This window comes from Nuphar pumila, chromosome 10, assembly GCF_984573655.1.
Source record: "Nuphar pumila chromosome 10, dmNupPumi1.hap1.1, whole genome shotgun sequence".
In the NCBI taxonomy this organism is placed as follows: Eukaryota; Viridiplantae; Streptophyta; class Magnoliopsida; order Nymphaeales; family Nymphaeaceae; genus Nuphar; species Nuphar pumila.
The window spans coordinates 1,263,570-1,271,399 of record NC_143258.1 but is presented as its reverse complement, the minus strand read 5'-3'; positions in this window follow the sequence as shown (position 1 = coordinate 1,271,399).

The following is a 7,830-nucleotide window of genomic DNA, read 5'->3' as shown; positions in this document are numbered from 1 at the left end:
AAGCCCCCACCCCACTAAGCCAACCCCCCTTTGGGGCTGCCTAACCCCAGCTTGCACATCAAATAAAAAAAACTTCTTAGATAAGGATAACAAAATTGGAACGAGCCTTTTCAAGGCAGCTTTTGTGTGGAGCCCACATGTTGCCAACATGCTAGGATCTTACACTACCTGAGAAAATAAGAGTATTGGCAATCGAACGCACTTTCACTATCACGATAATGCTTAACAAGACAAGTGATTGCTAATAAAATGAATCTCCATTCACATTGGAATAAGATGCATGACAATATGATGATGATAGTGGTGACCTTGAAGGTGATCAGATATTTTTGTACTTATATTCGCAAATATTTTCCTAAGATTTTTCAAGAAAAACAGTGTTTGAGGAATGTTTGGTAACTTCTCATGAGATTTAAAATCTCATACAAATGAAATAATGAATCTCATTTGCACAACTAACCAAACATCAGAACATGAAAATAAATCAAATTTGTGGTAGACCGCATGTGATTTCAAATCACAAGGCAAAATATGTGATTTGAAATCACGACTCCAAATCACATGAGATGCAGCCAAACATGTCTAGTTTATCACAAATCATCTAGAAGAGATCTATGAAAGTTTAATAAATAATAAAAATGAGCTTGATTACACAGTAACAGTAACAGAGAATAGAAAATACTCAGTAACAGAGAATAGAAAATAAGCAGTCTCACATATCACCTGGGAGATGTGTGTTGTTTCATATATGATTAATAAACCCTCTCAATTGTACACTTTTGTTTACAGGATATGCGTGACCTTATCTCAACTGTAGAGTAATGTAACAGATTACGTTTGGTAAGATATGCGGTAACCTTTGTTTACGGGATCTACGATAACTTTATCTCAACTATACATGGTAATGTAACAGATTACATTTGGTAGGATATGAGTAACCTTATCTCATGTGATAACTTTATATCAATTGTACACAGTAACTATTGCCTTTGCTTTGTTATGCCTTTGTTTTGCCCAGTATTGTGAAATCCACAGGATTGATGGATAATGATTTCTCGTTATCCTTTGGTATACCATTATCCTTAACACGCCCTTGCATGCTCAGTGTGGAGGGAAGCACGTTGAGCTTGGCACAAAATTCTTGAAACTTAGTTGTAGACAGTGGCTTGGTGAGTCCATCAGCAAGCTGATCACCAGAGTAAATAAACTGTATTTGGATATTGCTAGTGCGAACGTAATCCCGAACAAAATAAAAATCAATCTCAACATGTTTCGTGCGGGCATGAAACACTGGATTGGCTGCTAAGAATAATGCACCAATATTATCACACCACAGAATAGGCAGGTGTTGCAGAAGGATGCCAAGTTCCTTGAGTAAGGACTTTAATCATAGCAGGTCAGAGGCAGTACGAGTAAGCGACTTGTACTCGGCTTCAGTGCTAGACATGGCAATTATGCATTATTTGCGGAAGGACCAAGAGATAACATTGTTGCTTAAGAAAACAACAAAGTCACCAGTGGATTTGTGATCATCCAGACATCCTACCCAATCAGTATCGAAAAAAGCACTGAGTGCATGAAAAGAAGACGAGCAAATAAGTAGACCATATTCAATGGTATCCTTCGAGTAGCGAAGAATGTGTTTGAGAGTAGACCAATGATCATCTTGGAGTTAGTGCATGTATTGACAATCTTTGTTGATCACAAACATGATATCCGGGTGAGTGAGAGACAAATATTGCAGACCTCTCACGATACTGCAATATAACATTACATCGAGAAGGAACGCAGTCCCAGTTTTGGTGAGCTTCAGAGATGAACTCATCGGAGTGGCAATCGGCTTGGCATCAACCATAGTGGATTTCTTTAGGAGGTTAAGAATGTATAGTCATTGAGAAAGGTGTACAACATGATTGAGTTAGTGAACCTCAATACCCAGAAAATAACTCAAACGACCAATATCTTTGATGAAGAAGGTAGAGCCAAGATTGTTGACCACTCAGGTGATGACCTCCGAAGAATTACCTGTAATGATGAGATTGTCTACATAGACTAGTAAGAAAAGAATGAGATGGCAATCTTTATAAATGAAAACAGAGGCATCAGACTGGGATATGACAAATCTATGAGATAGTGAGCACGTGCTCAGACGTTGGTACCACGCCCGGGGCGCTTGCTTGAGACCATAGATGGCACAGTCCAGTTTGCACACGTGGTGAGGAAACTTATCATCTTCGAAGTCTGGAGGTTGGCTCAAGTACGCATCTTCATCAAGATAGTCATTAAGAAAGGCATTATTGAAGTTGAGTTGATGCATAATCCATTTAGAAGAGACAACAATAGAGAGAATAACTCGAATAGTAGTTGGCTTAATGACGGGACTGAAAGTCTCAAAGAAATCAAGTCCTTCCTCTTGATGAAACCCTTTTGCTACAAGACGAGCTTTGTAGCAAGCAATATTATCGTCTGAGTGTCTTTTGATGCAATAAACACATTTGCATCCGATTGCATTAAAATAAGATTGCTTGCATAGCCTTTTGCCAGTGGGGTAGTTGAGATACTTGTTTAAAGGTAGAATGTTCGGGTTCAATAAGAGAGGCATGAAGACTGGTAAGAACAAGTGGATGGAGAGAGGTCATGAATATTTTAGGTTTTAAAGATCAAGTCATAAACCGAGTAACCATGGGATGTGAATGATCAAGGAGACGATGAAGGCCCGAGCTAGACGCAGGAACAAGAGAAGAAGTAGGGGTCATAGAGACAATGAGACATGATAGAGAGGAGTCAGGCGATTTTGAGGGATCGGGGGGGGGGGGAGAAATAGGATCAAGAGGAACTAGAGAATGAGAACTAGGTTGGGACAGTGAGTCACATATAGTATTTACAACAAGTATTGGGGAAGGATTAAAAGATTTGGGAGACGGACTGGCAAAGGGAGAAGACAGACTTGGTTGGACTAGTGAAGGTGAAACGATGGGTGTAACTAACAGGGAAATACCCCATTGGGGTAAGTTTGAGTATGAAAGGGATGACAGAGTCGATGTGACTCTGAAACTATGAGAGGAAGACTCGTTAAAATATACATGTCGAGAGATATATGTACAACCCGTTTGAGGATGAAAACAAAGATAACCTTTATGATAAGATGTATAACCAAGAAAAAGACAAGGTAAGTTTTAGGCTGAAACTTTGACTTGTTGTAGGGTGTAAGGGATAGCAACAACAATCAAATATGTGCAGATGAGAATAATCAGGTTTACGATAAAAAAGAAGTTCATGCGGTGTGTGACGTCTCAGGACTAGGGTTGGTAGTCGGTTAATGATGTAGGTGGCCGTTCGAAGGGCATCAACCTAATATTCAAAGGCAAAACTTGTATTGTTGAGCATGCTAAGATCGGTTTCAATAATGTGTTGTTGCTTGCGTTCAACAAGACCATTTTGCTCAGGTGTATGCGGACACAAGAAGCTGTGGAATATACCATGATATTGAAGATAACTTTTGAACTTAGAACTTGTAAATTTGCCTCCATTGTCAGATTAAAAGGATTTGATAGCAAAGCCAACTTGGTTTTCAACAATAGTCTTAAAATTTTTGAAGCAATAAAAAACTTGAGATTTATTTTTCATGAGAAATAACTAGTAGAACCTTGAGTAATCATCAACTAATAGCAAATAATATCGAAAACCTTTTGAAAAATCCATAAGTGCAGGGCCTCAGACATCTGCATATAAGAGTTCTAGAACCCATGAACTATAGGATTGTGAGTGACCAAAATGTTGTTTATGAGCCTTTCTAATGAGGCAATCAACATAGGGTTTTATTTGCCTATCTTTATTAAAAGAAATAAGATTGTTGGATCTAAGAAATGACACAATAGTCTTGTTGGCATGTCCAAGCCACCGATGCCATATGTCAAAAAATTTGCATTTTTCTGCATATGCTGTCACTGGGGATGAGTCACAGCTTGTCTTGATTGGATATAGACTCGCACTAGTTTTCGATCCCTGAAGTCAGATCTTGTCTGTCTGACGATCCTTAGCAATAAAATGAGATGAGGTAAATTTAAAAATACAGTCATTTTTCTAAGTAAATTAACCATCAGACAATAAGTTCTTTGTAATGGTGAGAACATGAAGAACATTCTTTAGTAAGAACTGAGACCCTTTAGATGAAAGAACCATGTCTCTTGTATGAGAAATATGGAGAGTCTTACAATTTCCTATCATGATGAAATTACTTCCTAGATATGTAGATTTATTGGCAAGATGATGCCTAGTCATTGTGAGATGATTAGTAGCTCCCGTGTCAGAGTATCAATAGTCATCCCCTCATTGCATGAAAATAGCCAAAAAAAAACTTCAGAATGTCCCAACAGTCCTTTGCAATGTGACCACACTTGCCACAATACTAGCAGGTCACAGGTACTTATGAATTGGAGGTGCCTTGATTGAGGTTATTGTTCGAGGCGAAACTGCGTCTGTGCCCCCTATCTTGATTCCAACAACCTCTGTAGGAGCCACGTCTCCGTCCCCTACCTCGAGTGGTAGAGAACGCAGTCTGGCCGGATTCTTGGACTTCATGCGGTTTTGAGTGCAACAAGAGCACTTTCTTTTCTTGATTTATGAGTAAATCATATAAGTCAACAAAGTCATGAATAATAGAGCCTGTCAGACATTACAAAACTTTTGTACTCAATAGGCAGCCTATTACGCATTATCTGAATAAGATCCAAGTCATCAACTGGATGACATGAGGCCACCAACGAATCAGATAAAAATCTGATTTTGTCAAGGTATGTCAACATGTCCAATGATTCCTTCTTGATGAAGGTTAACTCTTTCTTCATCATCATGATTCGCAGAAGGGTAACTGTGAACCATGGGCTTTCTTCAGCATTGTCCAAGCATCACGGGCAGACTTAGTTCTCATGATTTGCCTAAGGATTGCTTCAGATATTGTAGCCTTGATCAAACTGAGAGCAAGTTGGTCGGCTTTTCGCCAAGTGTGATAGTCAAGGTTGACTACTTGTCTTCCTTCCTTGTCAGTTACAAATTCGATGGGTTGAGAAGATGACCCATCGATGAAACCTAATAGATCTTGACTCACCATGATAGACTCCAACTGCGAGCGCTAGAGAAGATAGTTTTTTTTTTATTCAATTTGATTGAGACTAGACTTGCTATTATGTTCCACTAAGTTGTTGATGCAGTGGGTACCATTGAGACAGATGAGTTGGATGTGGTGGATGCCATTGAATTGCTTGTTGGAGTGGGTAGCTTTGATACCATGAAAGTTTAATAAATAATAACAGAGAGCTTGATTACTCAATAACAAAGAATAAAAAATACACAGTTTCACTTATCACATGTAGATGTGTGTTGTTTCATATATATATATATATATATATATATATATATATATATATATATATATATATATATATATATATATATATATATATATATATAAAGCCTCTAATAAGTCAGTAACCTTATCTCAGTTGTACAAAATATGTGATAACTTTATCTCAGTTGTACATAATAACTAAAATAAGATTACATGTGCCGAGTATTGAGGGATCCGTTAGTGTCTTTGCTTTGTTGTGCCTTTATTTTTTTGAGTATTGTGGAATCCACAGGATCGACGGATAACGATTTATCGTTATTCTCTGGTATACCATTATCCTTAACAATGTATTGGGCTTCAGCTCTATGATAGAGGGAAGGAGACTGGAGCATAGAGATGAGAGGTTGCTACCAGAGTGAGATCCAGATCCCAATAGCTTGTGATAGTCTTTTTTTTGGTTTTTTGGTTTTTGTATTCAGGGTTTACCTAACCCCAACTTACTAATTCAAAAAAATAACTAAAAAGTGTATCGGGCTTGAATTTAACTGAGGTTTGCTGTAGCAGAGGAACTGGATCAGAAAAAAGCAGGATTTTAGTTGTATGATATCTAATGAAACAAAAACTGAAATTGAGATCTCATTCAAAGAGAGATCAAATATCTGGAGATTATTTTTGTATCATATATGAAAGATCTGATCCAAGGACAGTGGTTGAGAATTGTTTGATTGTATTTCTCCGAGGATGAAGTGAAACATAACCAATTTGAATTTGGGATAGCTATTCGAAATCTTAATGAAACATTTGATTTGTTATCTCATGTCTACTTTTCGTGAAAGAAGATCAACGCTCTCTCTCCCTTGTCGACAAAGTCCTGAAACAAAATTTGTGATGTTAGTTTAACCCTGGCCGAAGGCATGCTGTTACCAAATCTGGATCCATTTTACTAGATTAATATTTGAAGGTCCCATAAGATACACAACCCATGGATCGGATCCAGCCCATTTATGATGGCTAAACGTGGGGTCCAGCTGAAGCTTGCCTCTACAAGGCATCAAAGACATATCCCACTGGTTAAGGAGGGCCACCATCTCATGTCAATACCTTCTTTTGTCACTTTCTCACGGCATGATCGGATGGCCAACGTCGCACTGATAGAACCAGTGCCTAACAGGGACTGGTTTTACACATCCCTCATAAATAGAAACCTACAAAATGGGCCCCGTGCTAAATGAAACATGATATTGGATTTTTAGTATTTTTTTTTCAAAATTTCAACCCCATAGATGTGTTCAGATTGATTTACTAGATATTGATAATTGAATGATGCATTTTGGATGGAAAAAATGGTATTTGGAGCCTCAAATTTTTATGAAAATTGTAAGTTGTTGATTTTTTAAACCTTATGAAAACCTATCCAAAATTGAATGTTCCCAGAAGTGATCCCTATAAAAACATGCATATAGATCACATTTGAATGGTTGGGATTTTGAAAAAACATCAAAAATCCAGTAGATGTTTCATTTAGCATCGTGCCCATTTTGTAGGTTTTCATTTCTTCACATTATATATATAACTGAAATATGTAAACAAGCAAAATATATAAACAGGTATGCACCTAGATTTGCATAGTTTTTTTATTTTTCTAAAATTTTATGATACAGATGCAATCTATATGCTTGGTTTTATATAGAAATAGACTCTTAGATCATCTGATTAAGATGTACCAGAAGAATCTTTTAAGGCTTGAAAATCAATGACTCAATTTTCGTAAATATTTAAGCATACAAAATCACATTTCTTGATTTGATTACGATGATCAAATAGTTGATTTCAAGCAAATGGGCGAATGCAGCTGCATGGTTAGATTTGCAAAAAACCTTATGAAAATCTTGGTTCATACTGGTTTAGATAGTGTAGTTGTACAGTCCACAAGTGCCCAACTCAAAATGGGATTTTGTTGCCACGTTTTTTCCACAAAAATGCTGAAAATGTCAAAAATCACACAAAAAACCTTTAATGGCGGTTCTGAAGCGTCACTAAAAGTTTTTTTAAAATACCCGGTGCATCCCCTAGGGGCGCTTTAAAAGCGCCACTAATTCAAAAACTCGCAAAAACCAGTGTTTTTTTATGTGTTTGTCAGCCATTTTCGCATGGGATGGATGGCCAGTGTTTCTTTAGTAGCTGCACACCTAACGATTGCGCATCTACAAATTTTTCTCTAATAAGATGGGACGGTTGTCTTCTTCCCGCCCCTGTCACAGTCAAAAACGTTGGCTGCAACTAAAATTTTTTCTGGCTGCCCATATTCCTTAGACACGATAACAGACCCCTACACGTTTACACCTACACGTTTACACCTCTCATTCCACAAAATCCTGATTTTCATTATCAAGACTCAAGAGCCAAACAAGCTTGCGTCTTTACTGGTAGAATCCATCAATTCTAAGAAGGCGCCTAAGCCAGTCGACAGTGGGTCCTGTGAC